The sequence below is a fragment of the Schistocerca gregaria genome, chromosome 2 (genome assembly GCF_023897955.1).
Source record: "Schistocerca gregaria isolate iqSchGreg1 chromosome 2, iqSchGreg1.2, whole genome shotgun sequence".
NCBI lineage: Eukaryota > Metazoa > Arthropoda > Insecta > Orthoptera > Acrididae > Schistocerca > Schistocerca gregaria.
This window is the reverse complement of record NC_064921.1, coordinates 743534284-743556188: the sequence shown is the minus strand read 5'-3', so window position 1 is coordinate 743556188 and position 21905 is coordinate 743534284.

Genomic DNA, 21905 nt, shown 5'->3' with positions numbered 1-21905 from the left:
AGTATGCAACTAGACAAACGAAAGTATCTGAAATGATAAGCAATATGAGTGTTATTGGTAATTGAAAATTATGCACAAAATGGGAGATAAACACTATTGACGTTACAAAAATTAAGAAAGACTGTGCTGTGAAACCTCTTACGTTATTTGATTTGCAAACAGCTGAGCAAAACTGAACGTGCTGAGACATTTCTCTATTTACTTATTCTGATCATCAATAAAAAGGCACACAATATTTTTAGCGCAACGCAATCTGACTTTCAATAATCCTTGCAAAAGAATGGCCCTGACTAACAATAACCTCTACCTTTCATGAGTCACTTACCTCACAAAAATCTTCGTTATTAGAACTCCTGCAATACAGCGAGCGCCAATACTGCCAGCTAAATAAAAGACTAACTACTGAAGGCACTAACTACTGATAGGCATAGTAAGCAAATGAAAGGTTTTGTTAGAGGACAAACAATGTATTTACCTTAATAATGTTCAAAAGTCATAATATATATAAGTTCATGACATCCAGTCCTACAAATTTCTTTTTTCTGGCCGACACATGTCCAGATCGTCCGCTCTCAAAATTCTGCTATCTCTCTCCCCACATCCGCCACTGCTGGCGGCTCACCTCCAACTTCACAACGCTATGCGCTGTTCACATCCAACTGCCCAACACTGCAATAAGAAATATTCCAACAATGCCAGCCAGCCACAGACTGCACACAGTCAGTGATTTTCATACAGAGCACTACGTGGCGTTGCCAACATAAAAACCTAAACAGCCTACTTACAACTCATTGTAGTCATTGGCAAAAGTTATCATTATCGACTCACTGCAAAACAATACTGACCTATTTCTTTAAAAAGTAATAAAGGGTCAAATTTTGTTAAGTCGTCATTCTTCTTCTTGGGATCCATACTAGCGTAAATTGGTGACAGGCTAAGGTATAATTTATTATTTTTTCTTAATGTTTAGCCACAAGTTGGGGCAATTCATTATTTTGCATTTGGCGAGAACTATACTTCTGTACTACGTAAAATATATGCAGCAAAAACAGGTAATGTTGAATTACATTATTTTTTGCGGCAGTCTGCAGCCTCAGACTATGTGAATTATTATTCACATTTTTGTTTAACAGTTTAGAGCATATTTGCTATTCGAGAAAACATACGGGATTTTAATTACTTATTAATCATTGAAACAGGTTGCATAATTTACTCCCCTCAAAAAACAATGACTGTATTTTCATTCTTACATGCATCTTTGAAAGAACAGGCTGCTGACGATACATGTCTGTACTAAGAACATACCAAAATTAATCCGGTGACTGCGAACTCCTTCACATCAGCTGTGTAACTCATAGATCTGCTACACGATAGTAACATTTGAAAATTTGTACCGAACCTGGAATTTTCGCTTCCCGTGGTTAAGGCTACCGCTCGTGATAAACAGGATATGCGAGGTCAACTTACGGTCTGGCACTAATTTTCATATGCCATTACCGTGCAGCAGATCTATATTCAACATAGCTGATATGAAGCAGTTAACAGTGAGTGGATTAATTATTAACTATATTTTCAGTTTTATCGTAACCAAGAGAAATTTTGGTTTACAAATCGACCGGACGTTGTGGCCGAGCGGTTCTAGGCACTTCAGTCCGGAATGGCGCTTCTGCTACGATAGCCGATTCGAATCCTGCCTCGGTCATGGATGTGTGTGATGTCCTTAGGTTAGTTAGGTTTAAGTAGTTCTAAGTCTAGGGGACTGATGACCTCAGATGTTAAGTCCCATAGTGCTTAGAGCCATTTGAACTATTTACAAATCGAAATAGATATAGCAACTGATATTTAAGTACTGATGGACAGTTTTGCTGTAAAAATCGTCATATTATCGAATTAAAGATATTTCTGTGCGATCTAACAGACGTCGTTACAGAAAACGAACATTTCATCCTCAATTCTTGAAATATTCGCTCAGTGTGCAAACAGTCTAACATTTAAGCTCAAGTACCTTTATCAACAAATTATTAACGTATATCTGCCATTTTACTTAAGATTTTTTCGATGCAGGGAAAGAAAATGTCTGAGCATTAGCAAAAGTGTTATACCCAGTTACAATAATTTGAAATCACTTACTTGGGCAAATGACTATAATTTATTTTTAACACGTACTGGAAGACACAAAACTATTTTGACGGTTTTCTTAGTAACTGACGCAGGCAAACTAAATTATTGTGACAACTGTAGAGAGAACTGAAACCTTTTCTGCGATCTTCTTAGCTAGAAATCTTTATTTTCTACAGACTACATCATCTACATACAAAAGTTACAGATTTGACGAAGACAAAGCGGTAAAATGCTACTTTGTTCCAATCTTGGCCCAACATACTCCAAGCAGAACAGTGCTACAGTAAGCACATTTCCACAGAGTGCAAGTGCTACAGACTGTGCTCGAAAGACGTTCACTACCATTCTGAAACGCTGAATTCACAGTTTTCAGATAAATCCGTCACATCAGGTGAGAACATAATTTGCAATTTCGTAGCGACGGCAACCACGATATACATAGCGATGTTTCATTATGTCATAGGTGCTTATACAGAAAGATAAGATGCTTTGTCTAGCAAACGTATGTTCTTTTAGATTCAGTGCCTTTTGATTTAATTCGTTTAGGCCTCGTACATCTGGTACTAGTCGTAAATATCCTAGCAACCACCATCTTATTCACGCACTTTCGTCTACAGAATCAGCTCTTCGATGGAACTCAATAGTGAGTGTAGATCGGTCTGCGTCCAGGGTATATGATACCGTCTACGTGTCACGAATGCTCTTGCATCGGCATCTATTGTTCAGACGCCACAAACGCCTCAGAACGCGACTGGCACGTGGAAGCTCTCCTGAATTGCTGAATCAGAAACAGTAATGCTGTCACTGAGTCACGCTTCAACCTGTGGTACAGTAAATAGTGTGTACGTGTTCGGTACAACCGCAGTCGGGCAGGCTGTATTGTAAAGGCACAGAGGACAAATGGACGCTACATGTGATCCAGACTCTTACATAAAGACAGAATTTTAAGTGCAAGTGCCACATAAAGAGTGTTGTACGTCAGTTTTTAGCTTTTATTCAGACAACATAAAACCATTACTTCGACAGAAAAATGATCGGCCGCACGTGGAAGACACGTGCAAGCATTCTAAAACCGACAGTTATCATTGCTTCCCTGGTCTGCATTTTTGTCTTACATGTTGCCCATTGTACATGAGTAAGATTTGTTTTCTCGGCAACGTATTCCCCAAGGTTCTTAAATAACAATAGCGGATTGTCCGCGTACGCGCTTACAGAACGCTCGGAGAAACATTCTGCAGGTATATACCCATCCCCACCTTCTTACCACGCTAAGACTGTAAGTAGGCTGTTTAGGTTTTCTTATTGGTAACGCCACATAGCGCTCTGTATGAAAAATCACTGGCTGTGCTGTGCGCAGTCTGTGGCTAGTTTGCATTGTTGTCTGCCATTGTAGTGTCGGGCAGCGGCAGCTGGATGCTAACAGCGCGTAGCGTTGCGCAGTTGGAGGTGAGCTGCCAGCAGTGGTGGACGTGGGGAGAGAGACGGCGGAGTTTTGAAATTTGTAAGAATGGGTGTCATGAACTGATATATATATATATATATATATATATATATATATATATATATATATATATATATATATATAATGACTATTAAGGTAAATACATTGTTTGTTCTCTATTAAAATCTTTCATTTGCTAACTGTGCCTATCAGTAGTTAGTGACTTCCGTAGTTTGAATCTTTTATTTAGCTGGCAGTAGTGGTGCTTGCAGTATTGCAGTAGTTCGAGTAACGAAGACTTTTGTGAGGTAAGTGATTCGTGAAACATATAGGTTAATGTTAGTCAGGGCCATTCTCTTGTAGGGATTATTGAAAGTCAGATTGCGTTGCGCTAAAAACTATTGTGTGTCAGTTTAAGCACAGTTATGTACAATTTTTCTAAGGGGACGTTTCAAGACGTTTGGAGGATCTGATTGTAGCAGTAGCGGAACCTTATGCCATACAGCGTTTCTGCAGCAAGAAATAGCTCTGTAAACCCAATCATGCGAATATTTTCTTGTACCTAATCTGTGATATAAAAGTGAATTTAGCTACAGTGTATCGTTATTGATTTTGCAGTTTTCTCAAACTTTGATGTATGCATAGTAATTTTCGGATAAAATGAGTTTGATTATAGTCTCTAACCGCTGTATCACGTTCTGATGATGTAACGCATTAGTGAATACACCTTTCAGTAAGAAAGGGATCCAGACACCCGTTCAGCCTCCTTTGTTAGGTCCGTCGGTGTTTAATATCAAATAAACCTACATCAGTGAATGCACTTCCACTGTGTCTTGGATTATATTCAAATGACTTCAAAATGAGGAATAGCGCAACAGTGTACAGCTATGTAAGGAAGGTGCAGTCAGAGCAGAAGTAATAATTGATGAAAAATATCAAGTAAGGGAAGTGTTCAGGTGTAGTAGACAGGTGCAAAAAGTACATGGAAAATGTTGGTGCACTAACTACTGCACCAGTATCTAAAAAATTCAGGAATAATCAGGAAATGAGAACTTATATTTCGAGAATGTTCTTGGATGTCTTGCAGGGCAACGTGAAGCTTAACATAAGACATTTGACATACAACAGTGTCCAAGACAAGGAAGGAATTCAGAAACGTTCTGTAATGACAAACATGTCAAAAATAAAGTTACAAGACCATAAAATGTCCACTAAAGTTCTTGCCAATTGTATTTTTCTCTCTACTGTTGCAATTTCCTCAAATCAGTATATTTTTACCAGATAGCTAAAGCTGAGAGTTAGCGCCCGCTAACATTTTGGCTATCGGGATACTCGTGGCAGGTTCGAATTCTGATTGAAATTTTTATAATGACTGTTTAGTAGGCAAGAGGGGGAGAGGTGGTGGCGTACAGTACCTACTCATCAGATTTTGCACCAGTTTGTTGCGTTAATTCAAATTATAAGATGCTGTTGATGGTAGTATGCCCATTGCAGGCGACTGGCCACCAGTGTGTTACTGAAGTCTTTGACCGCTTACGCAGACTGTGTTACAACCGCTTTCTTTCTCTCAATCACATAATTCTGCTTAACAACACAAAGGCAGCACCTTATGGTATGTTCTATTGAGTCGCACATCTCTTCCAACCCACTCTTATGGTGGCGATGTGTGACTGTGGAGATGCGGTTCCGTGACTCCGTTGGTCAGGACTGAACGACGAGCAATATTTATTTTCTACAAATCATTCACATACAGCGTTTGTTGGTAACTGGGTACTTTCCAACGAATCTTACCAGCACTGTAAAACACATTAAGTTGAAGACTAGTTTTCTTAGTAATACCCTGTCACGTATGTACATTTTAATGTCAGGCTATCTTATTTCCTTACGTTTCACACCGGGGATACTGATCACATATTTTATCGATCCTTCCTTGTGTTTCATTACATTTGAAGCCACGGCTGACGACATTGGATAATTCGATGACTTCGAACGTGGACTAGTCTTTGGATGTCACCTGAGGGACAAATTCATCAGGTTTAGACCCTTCAAAAACTTCACCAATCGACTATTGGTGACGTGATTGTGAAGCGGAAACATGAAAGAACAGTCACAGCTGAACCAAGACCAGGCTGGCCTGAGGTACTGTCGGACAGCGGCCGTCATCATCAAATTCAGGATAATTTTTGCCACTTTGTTGCAAGAACAAAATAATTTCAGATTTCAAATTGACAAACCGTTCCAGTACTTTTCCTTTGCTTAGCCATCTGACAGCAGTATGTAGGAGAACATCACTGTAACAAGCTTGCAATTCCCGCAGAAGTTCTTTAAATTTTCGGTGATTAAGTTCACGGACACGAATGAAATTTATAACGCTTATAACCGTTTGCATAACAATCTTAAATTTGGCATTTGAAATTTTACGTGCCAAACTTTCTTGATGCAGTAAGCAGTGAATGGAGAGTAAATTTGGGAAATTTCATTCCTTCAGTTTGACGACCACTGTGCTAGATGGTAGCACTTCTAAACTCACGAGTGATTCATTCCGCGGATGTCATACGATTTCTCCATCTTCTCCGAGCAGCACGAAAACACTATCTGGGCCACATGCGGGCCGCAGTTTGACGACAGCTGTGGGACTTTGAGCTCGGCGCTGCCCTAGGTGCTATTTGAGAGGAGCAGGCTATGCGCCGATGTCACGCATCAGCTTCTCCGTCTCTCGTTAATATAGAACACAATCATGACAACATATAGTACGATTATCCATAGCAGTTGCGCAGATTCAACAGATGAACTCGTGACACTAAGAAGAAATGGGCCACTGTACCCGGGAGAAGGAAATTCTCACCGATTAGGCCACTCAACCTCCTTCTTGGGTCTCCCAGACAACAGTGCCATATGGCTCTTCCTTTCTCTGTATAAAAATGAAAAACACATATTTTATATTTTATGCTTTATGCGCTAATCTTTTGTTAAGTCAGTGCATAAACGTTATTGACCATTATCTTTGGCAGTATGACAACAGATTCATCTCAGGTGTTCCGAGGCTCTTCACGGTGCAACATTTCGGACTATACATTTAATTTTTTGCTTTTACACTGCTGTTGATACTTTGTTAATTTCGGATCTTAGTTTCGGTGTGTATGTACAGCGTGTCTCTCCTACGAGTCGTAAGAGGTATTTTCTCTGGTGTTTCGGAAGATATTTGCAACTTCGTTTTTACATTGTGTAGCTGGAGTCAGCCCGACTGTGCGATGCCGGTGTCGACCAAAAGCTTCGGTTTCTTTCCCGTTAAAAAAGAAAAAAAAATATTTTTAAAGCGGAATTTTACGTACCCCTTCGATAGAGCACTCCAAAATTTGAAAACCGCGCTATTTGTTCTATTGATAGGCCCATGTGTTAATGGAGACAGTAATCTGGAAGAGTACCAGTACTCTAGCACCGACGGTACTGCCCAGCCCATCTCTGACTGCTACCACCCATCATGCAGCTGCTGGATTACTCTTTATATTTCGTGTTGTATTGTCTCTGTTAACACATATCGATAAGATGAATGTCGCACCAGACTGATTTAGGAGCGCTGTGTCCAATGGGTACGCAAAATTTCGATTTAAGAATAATTTTATCTAGTAATTTTTAAGAATATTTCTTGTGCAGAAACAGCGGCCTCTCTAAAAGAACTTTAAAAATTGATTTAAAACACTCTCGACCGCAGAAACATTTGCTTCGGTGGTAACAAGTTTCGATCAGTGTTTGACCATCTCCACACCCTTATACCATGACGGTAGGTGGAGAAGGAGCGGGTCTTGTAACTCCAAGAGCTCTAGTTGACGTTCGAGAAATTAGAACAACCGCTCCGTTCATCACCACCGCCTACCGCCATGGTATAAGGGTCTGAGGATGGTCAACCACTGACCGAAATGTTTTTGCTGTTTAGACTGTTTTTAATCCATTTTTAAAATAAATTTGTTTTCTAACAGTAAACAAGCCAACGCTTTCCGTCCTCACTGCTACACGAGTCGAGCAGTAGTTTTTGGACTGACTCCAGTTACACAATGCTAAAACAAAAATGCAAATATCTGCCGAAACAGCAGAGAAAATGCACCTGACGACTCTTAGGAGAGACACGCTATACATCTGGAGATGACTGTTGATTACAGTCTATTTCGCTCACTGTAAGACTAGTAACTGTCGCGCGGGTAATTGCTAGACGAAAAAAGGAACAACGCCACATCTGACAGTCAGTCATCACAACCATCAACACTAGCTAGCAAACGTTTTGCTTCTGTGTCGAACAAAGAACAAGTAAATTATACAGTGTATTTCACTACTACTGAGACGTCCACTTAGAAAAATTAAGAAATACAGTGCTCGTAGACCTCTACGTTATTTGATTTTCAAACAGCTGAGCAAAACTGAACGTACTCAGACATTTCTCTCTTTACTTATTCTGATGATCACTAATCTGACACACAATATTTTTAGCGCAACGCAACTTTCAATAATCCCAACAAAAGAATGGCCCTGACTAACAACAACCTATACCTTTCATGAATCACTTACCCCACAAAAATCTTCGTTACTCGAACTACTGCAATATAGCGAGCGCCAATACTGCCAGCTAAATAAAAGATTCTAACTACTGAAGGCACTAAATACTGATACGCGTATAGTTAGCAAATGAAAGATTTTGATAGATAACAAACAATGTATTTACCTTAATAGTGTTCAAAAGTCATAGTATATATATATATATATATATATATATATATATATATATATATATATATATATATATATATATATATATATCAGTTCATGACATCCAGTCTTACAAATTTACTGTCTCTGATGGACACACGTCCAGATCATCCATTCTCAAAACTCCGCCATCTCTCTCCCCACATCCACCACTGCTGGCGGCTCACCTTCAACTGCGCAACGCTACGCGCTGTTCACATCCAACTGCCCAACACTGCAATAGCGAATATTCCAACAATGTCAACCAGCCACAGATTGCACACAGCACAGTCAGTGATTTTCATACAGAGCGCTACGTGGCGTTACCAACATAAAAACCCAAACAGCCTACTTAGACTACAAATACAATGAAACAACAAAATAATCCTAATAAACATAGGCCCCAGTATGACGTACGCACAAGTGTATTCATGCCAATGTTACAAACATGTCTTTCATGTATAAATGGCACGAATCTTCGACAACATTATGGCTCTCTGGTCCGCCGACTTGAGCCCGACGGACTTTTTGTGTGTGGATATTTTTAATCTTTGGTGTATTCCAATCCTGTGATAGCGTCAATAAACTCCGGAAAGGCATTCCGGATGGTTATCAGTGCATTCGGAATACGCCTGGGGTTTTTGAACGTGCGTGGACATCCGTGAAGAGATCTGTTAATGCCTGCCTTCACGTGGACGGTAGCCATGTGTAATACTTGTAACGTCTTTCCCCTCAAGTGCATATCTCAGTCGGGATCCTGTGGGACTCTCTTATGTGTTGTTCATGTACTGAATCATAATACGTCGTATTGGGGAAACCATTGGTTTCCTGCCGGATGTATATGACAATTGTTTGTTTGTTTCATTGTTCTCTACTCGCCCCTTTCGACTCTCTCTATAATAGACACCCTGTGTATTTGTATGTATACATCATCAAATCAAAAACCGATGATACATTTAAAAAACGCCTTAGTGTGGGGATTCCAAGCCACCGATAGGGAACCGTTAAGCGTGCTAGTCCCTTGGCACCCGGCAATCGTGTGAAGCTGGAGAAACCTAATTAAATTATCAGGAGAGAGTGGATAAGCGGCAGGTAGTCCGACACCTATCAGAGGGCGAGGTTAAATATTTATAGCAGCTGGCGCCAGGGGAGCAGCGGTTCCGTTAGCGATCCCACACCAATAAAAGCTTAACGCGGGGAGCCGTTTACTGCGGCCATTAGCACAGTTCCGGCAAGCGCCATCTGCCACGCCAGCCCTTTGTCTCGAACTACTGTGTGTGTATTTAGTGCGAGAAGGCATCTACAGTGACCTACTTAGGAGAAGGCACCCGTGCAACTAAATTTAATTCTAGCCGAGATAAGGTTGAACTTCGTAAACATGACAACGCTGCGCCAATATTTGATAAATATATTAATTTTAATGTATCGTATAGTTAGACACTGGACCGCAAAAGAAACTGGTATAGGTATGGGTATTCAAATACAGGCAGAATACGTCGCTTCGGTCAGCTATGCATTTGCAAGACAACAAGTGTCTGGAACAGTTGTTAGATCGGTTACTGCTGCTACAATGGCAGGTTATCAAGATTTAAGTGAATTTGAACTTGGTGTTATAGTCAGCGGACGAGCAATGGGACACAGAAATTGCGAGGTAGCGATGAACTGGGGATTTTCCCGTACGATCATTTCAAGTGTGTACCTTGAGTATCAGGAATCCGGTAAAACATCAAATCTCTACGGCCGGAAAAAAGATCCTGCAAGAACAGGACGAACAAAGACTCAAGAGAATCGCTTAACGTGACAGAAGTGCAACCTTTCCTCATATTGTTGCAGATTTAAATTCTGGGCCATCAGCAAGTGTCAGCGTGTGAACCATTCAACGAAGTATTATATATGCGCTTTCGGAGCCGAAGGTCCACTCGTGTACCCTTGATGACTGCACGACACAAAGCTTCACGCCTCACCTGGATCCGTAAAAACTGAGATTGGACTGTTGATGTCTGGGAACATGTTGCAGGATGGGACGAGTCTCGTTTCAAATTGTATCGAGCAGATGGTCGTGTATGGGTATGGAGAAAACGTCATGAATCCATGTGAAGCAAAGCAAGCGCTGTATCATGTATAAGATACAGAGGCGAGCGAGTGCACGGGACTTACCCTAGTTCACTGCTAGTAGCGTCACGTCATCGTAACGCGCCTGCATATAGTATTGCACCACATTTAACATAAAAGTAAAAATTAAGATTTGTGTGTAAAACTTTGTTAAAGTATAGTTCTATGTAATAATGTTTCAGGTAACAAATCTTAATGTTATAAAATTAGTAGTTTACGTAAAATTCACGTTTTGAAAGAAAAATAGGAGGCGCTAAATAATGACGCTAGGAAGCCAAAATTTGGTGAGAAGGTGCAGTAAGAAGTCATTAATGAGTGGTGCTGGTTTCCAAAACCATAAAATTAAAATTGACTCCAGAATCCGCGTTTTTCGGAAAAATCAGAGGCGCGAAATAATAGAGCTACAATATTGAAAATTGGTAGGATGCTTCAGTTCACCCTAATAATAATAATGGAAATACCACAATCAGTTACCTGTTCTAGTTTTTTAGTAATTTAGTAAAAACTACTTTTGTGAGTAAAATGTACATAAGCATTATAGATTAAGTACTTTAAATTTTAATGATAAAACAAATTCTTTAAGACCAATGATCAGATAGGACAATTAACAAAGCTACACCAAGTTTTAGTCTTGTAGCATAATTAACAGCTGATACAAGTCTTGATAAAGCTATGGTTCAGAGGTAACAATCTACCGTTAGTTCCATTGTAAAAATTCTAGAGAGTAAAGTTTTAATTTTAGCGGGCTGAGATTTTCTACGTGCTTCTGTACTGCTCAGATGTATGTATACAAAAATTGAGAAGTTTGTAAAGCTATTATTAAATGTGATATTTAAGATTATGTGCCTGAGATAGCGATCATTTGGAGGCTGCAGGCATATGCATAGGAATGGAAAGAACAGATGCTCTCTTGGCGGTACGCGCCGGAGCTATATAAAAAGAGCGGCAGAGGCAGTAGTAAGCTCACTCCGCATTAGACCAACGCCTAGTCCACGCGAGCTTAACGTCCGATCGCGCCTCGCCTCGGGTGACGTCATAGCGGGCTGTGACATGCGCGTACTTAGCAATGTAAACGGACATTGAAAATCGCGAGGACTGTACACCGTCCTGGATCGTTTAGACTTCGGTAACAAACTGTTATTGTGCCGTCCGTGTGAAGTATAATTCCGCGTGGCAAGTGGTGACTAACTCCACTTTTAAGGCGAGCATTAATCTTTTTTTTTAACATTATTGCGAACTATTAATAGAGCACCGTTAGTTAGAGTAATGAACTATTCGGGAGGAACTTGCTGTAGAAGTCGCCTCTGAACTATTAAACGGTTGGCTGAATTAACAATATTTAATGTCTTTAGTAGCATTTTCAGAAGTTTCGAGTAATTTGTGTGAGCCTTTAAGATAATAAAATCTTGTTTGGAACTTTAAATTTTATTGAAGCAGCCCTAATCCCGTGGAGAACTATGGATATTTTTCGTTTAGCTGGGCTGTACAGGAATGTGGCCGTGCAGACTGGGAACTAAGGTCAGTAAGTTTCCCTTCGCTTTCTGACTGGCCACCAAATTAGTTGCCAGGCTCGCGTGATTTAAGGTGGCAATGTTCAACTTTCATTCAACATTAAACAACGACTTCTTCGCCGTCCCACATATGTTGCATCGGCAATAGTCTGTTACGTGAAATGAACATTCAAACAACACATTCGACGACTTCTTCGCCGCCCCACATATGGTGCTTATCGGCCGGGAAAACTGAATTAAAAGCAAATAAAAGTGCTCGATGTGTGAAAGCGATTGGTATAAATTAACGAACTCGGTAGGCAATAACAGGACACTGAATTGAACTAGTGTGGGAACAGTGTTACCAGTAAAGGCGGGTGTAGTGTATAAACAATAAGTGTCTACCGCTGTACGTTGGTTAGTGACGATGGTGAGGAAGGCGACGATGCTGGATCGCGGCTGCCGACGGCGCTGAGACTAAAGGAAGACGGTGCGTCATCGCGGAGCTGCGCTGATCTGCGAGACAGCTGCCGGCTGCGCCGAGCGGTCAACGGTGCCTTGCTGCCCCCCCTGGAGCTATTGCAGTAGGCGATTCCTGTGGCGGTACTCGACGCTACGGCTGCTGCTGCTGCCTTCAATACGTCGCGACGCGTCGCATCACGATTGCTGGTACACCGCGACGACATCATTCGTCGAAATCAAGCATTTAAGTTAAGTCAAAGACTTTTAAAATATTTATTAACTGCTGCTAACAAGCTAAAAGATATGGAAAGTAGTGTACATTTTAGAAGGGAACCGGTCTCTGACCAAGAATCCTCAGGATCAGGAATTGAGTTTAATGAGGATGGTTCCATTAATCCCTCAAATATTGAACTAGAACGTAATTTGTCACCAGTAAATTATGACTTTAATTTAAATGAGAGTGCAGGGATGCAATCAATAAGTGAAATAGAAGTCAAAAGGGAGCCAGTAGAGTTGCTAACTTTGTCAGGTAGTGAAACTGAGCTCAATATATCTCCAGCTCAGTCAAGTCAAGAGATACAAAGTATCAAGGTAGAAGCTCCGGATTGGATGCAAATACTGTTTGCCAAACTCGAATCAAACCAAAATAAAATTGAGGCTAAAATTGAAAATAGTAATAAAGAGTTGGAGAATAAAATTGAGGTTAGTAATAAAGGGTTGGAAAATAAAATTGAGGATAGTAATAAAGAACTAAAAGAAGAACTGCAATCAAAATGGAATAGTTTGAATTATAAGATAGATGCTATTCATCATGACATTCAAGTAAAGGTAGGGCAACAGTTAACTAAAATGCATAGTACTTTCAAATGTGAAATAGATCAAATTCAAAAAAATTATCAAGAGGCAGATGAACTTTTGGAAGTGAGGTTGTCCGAAAGATTGAGCAACGAGTCCAAACTTTGCTCTGACAAAGTTAAAGAGGTACGAATTAAAGTAGATACTTGTCAGGAAACCATTGAGAAATTAAAAGAAACCTGTACCGAAATTCGTGGTGCAGTGGAACAAAGATGTTCTGCCAGGATAGAAGCAGTAGAGTCACAAGTAGAGGAATTAAATACTAACATTGCTAACCTAGAAAATAGAGTAACCTCTGTTAATTCTAGTCATTCTACTGTACAGCATGTGACTTCAGTTGACGCCGCTTTTATAGGGTGTCGACAGTTTTTGCGCTTTGATCCTGATAAGTACATTCACCCTCTTGAATTTTGGAATGACTTTGAGGATGTTCTCCCCAACACGTGGTCAGAAAGAGAAAAAATTTCATTTATAAGAAGTCATTTGTCAGGTGATGCTTTGCGATGGTCAGCGGATGTAATGATCAAATGTAAAACTTTATCTGAATTTAAGTCTGCATTTCTCAACGAATACTGGTCACATAACAAACAAAATGATGTGTTAAGGGAATTCTGGAGTGGTAAGAAGTTTTTCCCAGGGCGTGAATCAGTAAAGGATTTCGCTAGGAAGTGGGTTTCAAGACTGTCACATTTGACAGAAAAGATGAAGCCAGATATGATCATTATGGGTTTAGAAGGTAAGCTGCCGTGGTACTGGCAGAAGAGGATCATTTCCGCCCCTAGAGATAATATAGACAAATTTATTGAATATCTGGAAAGAGTGGAAAGAGTAGCTGCTGCTGAGGAGCAGGTGCAGCAGAATAACAAATCTTCTAACAATCACGTACAAAATAATGGAAACGTGAACGTTAGAAATATGGAAGTTAGGCACACCAAAACAAACTATCGAAACCAAAGCCGTGGCAGAGGAAGAGGGGGTAGATACTCACCACGCTTTCGTAACAACTACTATGACGAAAGTGGAGAAGTAAATACTATGCCATTAAGACAAGAAGGGAGTCATGATGCTACTATATCTAGTGGTGTCACAGATGAACACAACAGGCCGCGTGTGGGAAACTAAATCCCGTCTATGAGGAAACTGGCGCTCACCAGGCGGTAACAGTAACACAGCCAGTAACGGAAACACAGACAATCAGCCAACATACACAGACAGACAACATGGATGACGAAATAAATACAGATAATACCAGTGATGTGTTAAGCCACTCTCACAAAATAGTGGATAGTATTTTGGATACACTAGAAAAATGGGTCAAGGAAGAACAGGAACTCAAGGTAGATAATGGGGAAGAAATAGATAATGGGTTTGAGTCTGATGGGAATAATGATGAAGTAAAAGCTTACATCTTCGATGAAAATGGCAATCTAAAAGCTGAAGTAGAAGTAGCAGAAGTAGAATCAGTACTGCAAAACTTTAGAGAGGAGGAAATGATGAATGAAGGGGGTAGAAATAGTAACGAGGTGAAAGAATCTAGTAGCTGTGTAAACGTGCCACAAATGATTGAAGGTGACGACATTCTTATGAACAGCAATATTGCGCAGGGACGCAGTTGCTCAGAGGTAGAGGATAGTTTGGCTGATGTGCAGCAAACAAAAGTAGAAAAAGTCGTCAGATGCTTCGATTTAAAGTTAGTGGACAGATTAGAGAAAGCAGCTAAGATTATAGAGCATGATGAGCCCCAGGATGTAAATATAAATGTAATTGCAACTGATCAGAATTACTTTAGCTGGAAGAACATAGAACGAGATTTATTAGACGAGGTGTGTGAGCAACCTGTTCAATGTAAAATAACTCACCCTGTTATCAAAGTAAACATATCAGGAGTCACTGTGCGTTGTCTGCTTGACAGTGGCAGTGAAGCAAGTGCTTTATCACAAACATTTTTTGACACCATACCCAATAAAGAGAAGTTAACAGTTATGAAAGTAAGTGGCTTAAAGATTATAGGTGCTACTGGAAAAGTCTCTAGACCAGTTCAACACGAAGCTTTGATACCCATTGGTATAAATGACGTAGTAATAGATCATCCTTGTTTGATTGTGCTAGGCTTAAGTGTTGATATGTTGATTGGTACTGATTTCTTGTCAAAGTACCAGGGAAAGATCAATTTTGATCAGAACAACTTAATTTTAACTTTACCTGACTCTAAAGTGATAAGAGAGTCTTTTATAGGAAGTCATATAGGCGGTAGTAATGAAACTTGGGAACTGCCTATTAGAGTAATAAAGAATAAAGGATACTTGCAGGAAAATTTGGTTTTCAGTGAGAATGAGGAAAGTGCTAAGGTTGAAGAGAGACACATCCTAAAGGAAATAGAGGAAAAGGTACAATCAACAAAGCAAATTGCTGACGAACAAAGATACAGAGGTGAGCTAGTGCTGGTCAAAACAAAAGAAAAATCAAAGAAAATTTCTGCAGAAACTAAAACGTTTATGCATGTATATCATGGACCATTTAGAATAGTAAGTAAACCTCATGCAAATGCCTATCGTTTGGAATATCCAAAGAGTAAGAGAGAACTAGGTCTAAGAAATATTGTGGATCTAAAGGAATTTAAAATTAACAGTAATTAATTACTGTAGGGAGTCTGCCACTCTTTGGCGGATACACGGTTTGGCGTACCGTGCAGTCCCAGCTGGGTGAAACTTTATTTCCTTTTCAAGTTTCATTCCCTTCTTCTGGTCTATCATAACAGGTAAGAATCACATATGTCTTCATGTTGTATATATGCTATTAGGTTTTAAGTATTCTTAGTAAGGATCTACCTAGTGAATGGCAAAACAAAAGTCTGAGTACCAATAAGAGGCAAACATGGCTAAAATAAATAAATTAAAATATTTCATGTAATTGTAAAGGGTTAGAAACTACAACTAAGAGAGACACTTTGCAGTATACGAAGTACGGTATGAATATGAATAATCCATGAGATTATGCAGAAGGTAGTATGTTGCTAGAAATAAGGTTGTCTGAAGGAAAACAGCGTAAGAAGGTAATGCTCATAGAGGCAAGCAATGGCGTTTTAGAATTAAATAAATGGAGATGTGTGGAAGTGGTGTGAGGATCGCACCAAATATATAGAAACAGGACGTCAATAGGCTGACAAAAGGAAAAGGGAGAAAGAAGTGGAGAAATGAAGTATTTTGAATCTGGAAGAAAAGGGAGAAAATGAATAAGGTGAAGAAGTGAAGTAAGTAAATTGAAGTAAATGATGTAGGATTAAAGAATAATTCCCTCACGTCTCGTGAAATGGTGAAAAACGCTAAATCTTGCTTGAGGCAAATAAATAGTTAAACAGACAACAGAAACACACAAATATTGGAAAATGTAGAAATTTGGAATCGGTATACTGAAAATAACTAATTTCTTTAGTAATTCATACAATAAAGCAAAGTGCTGGTCAGCAAATGACTTCTTTGATGAACTAATCCATACGATAATTAAGCCAGAGTACATTAAAACTAAAAGGTTACTCAATTTTCTAAGTTGAAGCAAGATCTTAATATATTAATTTGCTAAAAGAATTTTCACTATTTAGGAACCTAAAAGATTATTTATGAAAGAAGAAAGTAGGAGCTATTGTATCAGATACGACTTAGTGCTAAATGTCTTTCTGACAACTTCACAATTAGTAAAATAGTGCCAGAATATAAACTATAAAATGTACTTTGTCCTACCTTAGATATAAGTTGAAAACAGAAACTTAGACTGTATTGTCTGTTTCTCAGGGACATGCAGGCTGCATGAATGACTGACAACAAGCGGTAGGGAGATTGGAAGTAGAGACGCAAACCACAGTGAATACAATTTCCTCCCACAATTTTGTCAATCAGTGAAATTAAATGAGTGTTACAATAGGACACCCACCACAGTGCCGAGTATTATAGTAAAAGAAAAATGTGAGTGCGTTGCAGTGATAAAAGTCGTGTGTATTTTCTTTTTCAGGAAGAGACTGATTTTAAAGAAAAAAAAATAACTATTTTGTAACCATTGAAAAATTTATATTTCCATGTAAATGTATGTAAATAATTTGTGAATGTCTTCTGTACTAGGTTTTCTATGTGTATATGAGTATGGTTATTTTGTGTATGTAGTAATAAGGAATTTCCTAAGAAGAAGCAACTTAAGTTGAAAGAGGTATACTAAAGTAATCCATCGCTTGTTTGTTCTTTTAGAAATTTAATTTTGTTCAAAAATAGATTTTCACGAAAATTAAAAAGGGGGTGATGAAGCAAAGCAAGCGCTGTATCATGTATAAGATACAGAGGCGAGCGAGTGCACGGGACTTACCCTAGTTCACTGCTAGTAGCGTCACGTCATCGTAACGCGCCTGCATATAGTATTGCACCACATTTAACATAAAAGTAAAAATTAAGATTTGTGTGTAAAACTTTGTTAAAGTATAGTTCTATGTAATAATGTTTCAGGTAACAAATCTTAATGTTATAAAATTAGTAGTTTACGTAAAATTCACGTTTTGAAAGAAAAATAGGAGGCGCTAAATAATGACGCTAGGAAGCCAAAATTTGGTGAGAAGGTGCAGTAAGAAGTCATTAATGAGTGGTGCTGGTTTCCAAAACCATAAAATTAAAATTGACTCCAGAATCCGCGTTTTTCGGAAAAATCAGAGGCGCGAAATAATAGAGCTACAATATTGAAAATTGGTAGGATGCTTCAGTTCACCCTAATAATAATAATGGAAATACCACAATCAGTTACCTGTTCTAGTTTTTTAGTAATTTAGTAAAAACTACTTTTGTGAGTAAAATGTACATAAGCATTATAGATTAAGTACTTTAAATTTTAATGATAAAACAAATTCTTTAAGACCAATGATCAGATAGGACAATTAACAAAGCTACACCAAGTTTTAGTCTTGTAGCATAATTAACAGCTGATACAAGTCTTGATAAAGCTATGGTTCAGAGGTAACAATCTACCGTTAGTTCCATTGTAAAAATTCTAGAGAGTAAAGTTTTAATTTTAGCGGGCTGAGATTTTCTACGTGCTTCTGTACTGCTCAGATGTATGTATACAAAAATTGAGAAGTTTGTAAAGCTATTATTAAATGTGATATTTAAGATTATGTGCCTGAGATAGCGATCATTTGGAGGCTGCAGGCATATGCATAGGAATGGAAAGAACAGATGCTCTCTTGGCGGTACGCGCCGGAGCTATATAAAAAGAGCGGCAGAGGCAGTAGTAAGCTCACTCCGCATTAGACCAACGCCTAGTCCACGCGAGCTTAACGTCCGATCGCGCCTCGCCTCGGGTGACGTCATAGCGGGCTGTGACATGCGCGTACTTAGCAATGTAAACGGACATTGAAAATCGCGAGGACTGTACACCGTCCTGGATCGTTTAGACTTCGGTAACAAACTGTTATTGTGCCGTCCGTGTGAAGTATAATTCCGCGTGGCAAGTGGTGACTAACTCCACTTTTAAGGCGAGCATTAATCTTTTTTTTTAACATTATTGCGAACTATTAATAGAGCACCGTTAGTTAGAGTAATGAACTATTCGGGAGGAACTTGCTGTAGAAGTCGCCTCTGAACTATTAAACGGTTGGCTGAATTAACAATATTTAATGTCTTTAGTAGCATTTTCAGAAGTTTCGAGTAATTTGTGTGAGCCTTTAAGATAATAAAATCTTGTTTGGAACTTTAAATTTTATTGAAGCAGCCCTAATCCCGTGGAGAACTATGGATATTTTTCGTTTAGCTGGGCTGTACAGGAATGTGGCCGTGCAGACTGGGAACTAAGGTCAGTAAGTTTCCCTTCGCTTTCTGACTGGCCACCAAATTAGTTGCCAGGCTCGCGTGATTTAAGGTGGCAATGTTCAACTTTCATTCAACATTAAACAACGACTTCTTCGCCGTCCCACATATGTTGCATCGGCAATAGTCTGTTACGTGAAATGAACATTCAAACAACACATTCGACGACTTCTTCGCCGCCCCACATATGGTGCTTATCGGCCGGGAAAACTGAATTAAAAGCAAATAAAAGTGCTCGATGTGTGAAAGCGATTGGTATAAATTAACGAACTCGGTAGGCAATAACAGGACACTGAATTGAACTAGTGTGGGAACAGTGTTACCAGTAAAGGCGGGTGTAGTGTATAAACAATAAGTGTCTACCGCTGTACGTTGGTTAGTGACGATGGTGAGGAAGGCGACGATGCTGGATCGCGGCTGCCGACGGCGCTGAGACTAAAGGAAGACGGTGCGTCATCGCGGAGCTGCGCTGATCTGCGAGACAGCTGCCGGCTGCGCCGAGCGGTCAACGGTGCCTTGCTGCCCCCCCTGGAGCTATTGCAGTAGGCGATTCCTGTGGCGGCACTCGACGCTACGGCTGCTGCTGCTGCCTTCAATACGTCGCGACGCGTCGCATCACGATTGCTGGTACACCGCGACGACATCATTCGTCGAAATCAAGCATTTAAGTTAAGTCAAAGACTTTTAAAATATTTATTAACTGCTGCTAACAAGCTAAAAGATATGGAAAGTAGTGTACATTTTAGAAGGGAACCGGTCTCTGACCAAGAATCCTCAGGATCAGGAATTGAGTTTAATGAGGATGGTTCCATTAATCCCTCAAATATTGAACTAGAACGTAATTTGTCACCAGTAAATTATGACTTTAATTTAAATGAGAGTGCAGGGATGCAATCAATAAGTGAAATAGAAGTCAAAAGGGAGCCAGTAGAGTTGCTAACTTTGTCAGGTAGTGAAACTGAGCTCAATATATCTCCAGCTCAGTCAAGTCAAGAGATACAAAGTATCAAGGTAGAAGCTCCGGATTGGATGCAAATACTGTTTGCCAAACTCGAATCAAACCAAAATAAAATTGAGGCTAAAATTGAAAATAGTAATAAAGAGTTGGAGAATAAAATTGAGGTTAGTAATAAAGGGTTGGAAAATAAAATTGAGGATAGTAATAAAGAACTAAAAGAAGAACTGCAATCAAAATGGAATAGTTTGAATTATAAGATAGATGCTATTCATCATGACATTCAAGTAAAGGTAGGGCAACAGTTAACTAAAATGCATAGTACTTTCAAATGTGAAATAGATCAAATTCAAAAAAATTATCAAGAGGCAGATGAACTTTTGGAAGTGAGGTTGTCCGAAAGATTGAGCAACGAGTCCAAACTTTGCTCTGACAAAGTTAAAGAGGTACGAATTAAAGTAGATACTTGTCAGAAAACCATTGAGAAATTAAAAGAAACCTGTACCGAAATTCGTGGTGCAGTGGAACAAAGATGTTCTGCCAGGATAGAAGCAGTAGAGTCACAAGTAGAGGAATTAAATACTAACATTGCTAACCTAGAAAATAGAGTAACCTCTGTTAATTCTAGTCATTCTACTGTACAGCATGTGACTTCAGTTGACGCCGCTTTTATAGGGTGTCGACAGTTTTTGCGCTTTGATCCTGATAAGTACATTCACCCTCTTGAATTTTGGAATGACTTTGAGGATGTTCTCCCCAACACGTGGTCAGAAAGAGAAAAAATTTCATTTATAAGAAGTCATTTGTCAGGTGATGCTTTGCGATGGTCAGCGGATGTAATGATCAAATGTAAAACTTTATCTGAATTTAAGTCTGCATTTCTCAACGAATACTGGTCACATAACAAACAAAATGATGTGTTAAGGGAATTCTGGAGTGGTAAGAAGTTTTTCCCAGGGCGTGAATCAGTAAAGGATTTCGCTAGGAAGTGGGTTTCAAGACTGTCACATTTGACAGAAAAGATGAAGCCAGATATGATCATTATGGGTTTAGAAGGTAAGCTGCCGTGGTACTGGCAGAAGAGGATCATTTCCGCCCCTAGAGATAATATAGACAAATTTATTGAATATCTGGAAAGAGTGGAAAGAGTAGCTGCTGCTGAGGAGCAGGTGCAGCAGAATAACAAATCTTCTAACAATCACGTACAAAATAATGGAAACGTGAACGTTAGAAATATGGAAGTTAGGCACACCAAAACAAACTATCGAAACCAAAGCCGTGGCAGAGGAAGAGGGGGTAGATACTCACCACGCTTTCGTAACAACTACTATGACGAAAGTGGAGAAGTAAATACTATGCCATTAAGACAAGAAGGGCGATTGGAAGTAGAGACGCAAACCACAGTGAATACAATTTCCTCCCACAATTTTGTCAATCAGTGAAATTAAATGAGTGTTACAATAGGACACCCACCACAGTGCCGAGTATTATAGTAAAAGAAAAATGTGAGTGCGTTGCAGTGATAAAAGTCGTGTGTATTTTCTTTTTCAGGAAGAGACTGATTTTAAAGAAAAAAAAATAACTATTTTGTAACCATTGAAAAATTTATATTTCCATGTAAATGTATGTAAATAATTTGTGAATGTCTTCTGTACTAGGTTTTCTATGTGTATATGAGTATGGTTATTTTGTGTATGTAGTAATAAGGAATTTCCTAAGTAGAAGCAACTTAAGTTGAAAGAGGTATACTAAAGTAATCCATCGCTTGTTTGTTCTTTTAGAAATTTAATTTTGTTCAAAAATAGATTTTCACGAAAATTAAAAAGGGGGTGATGAAGCAAAGCAAGCGCTGTATCATGTATAAGATACAGAGGCGAGCGAGTGCACGGGACTTA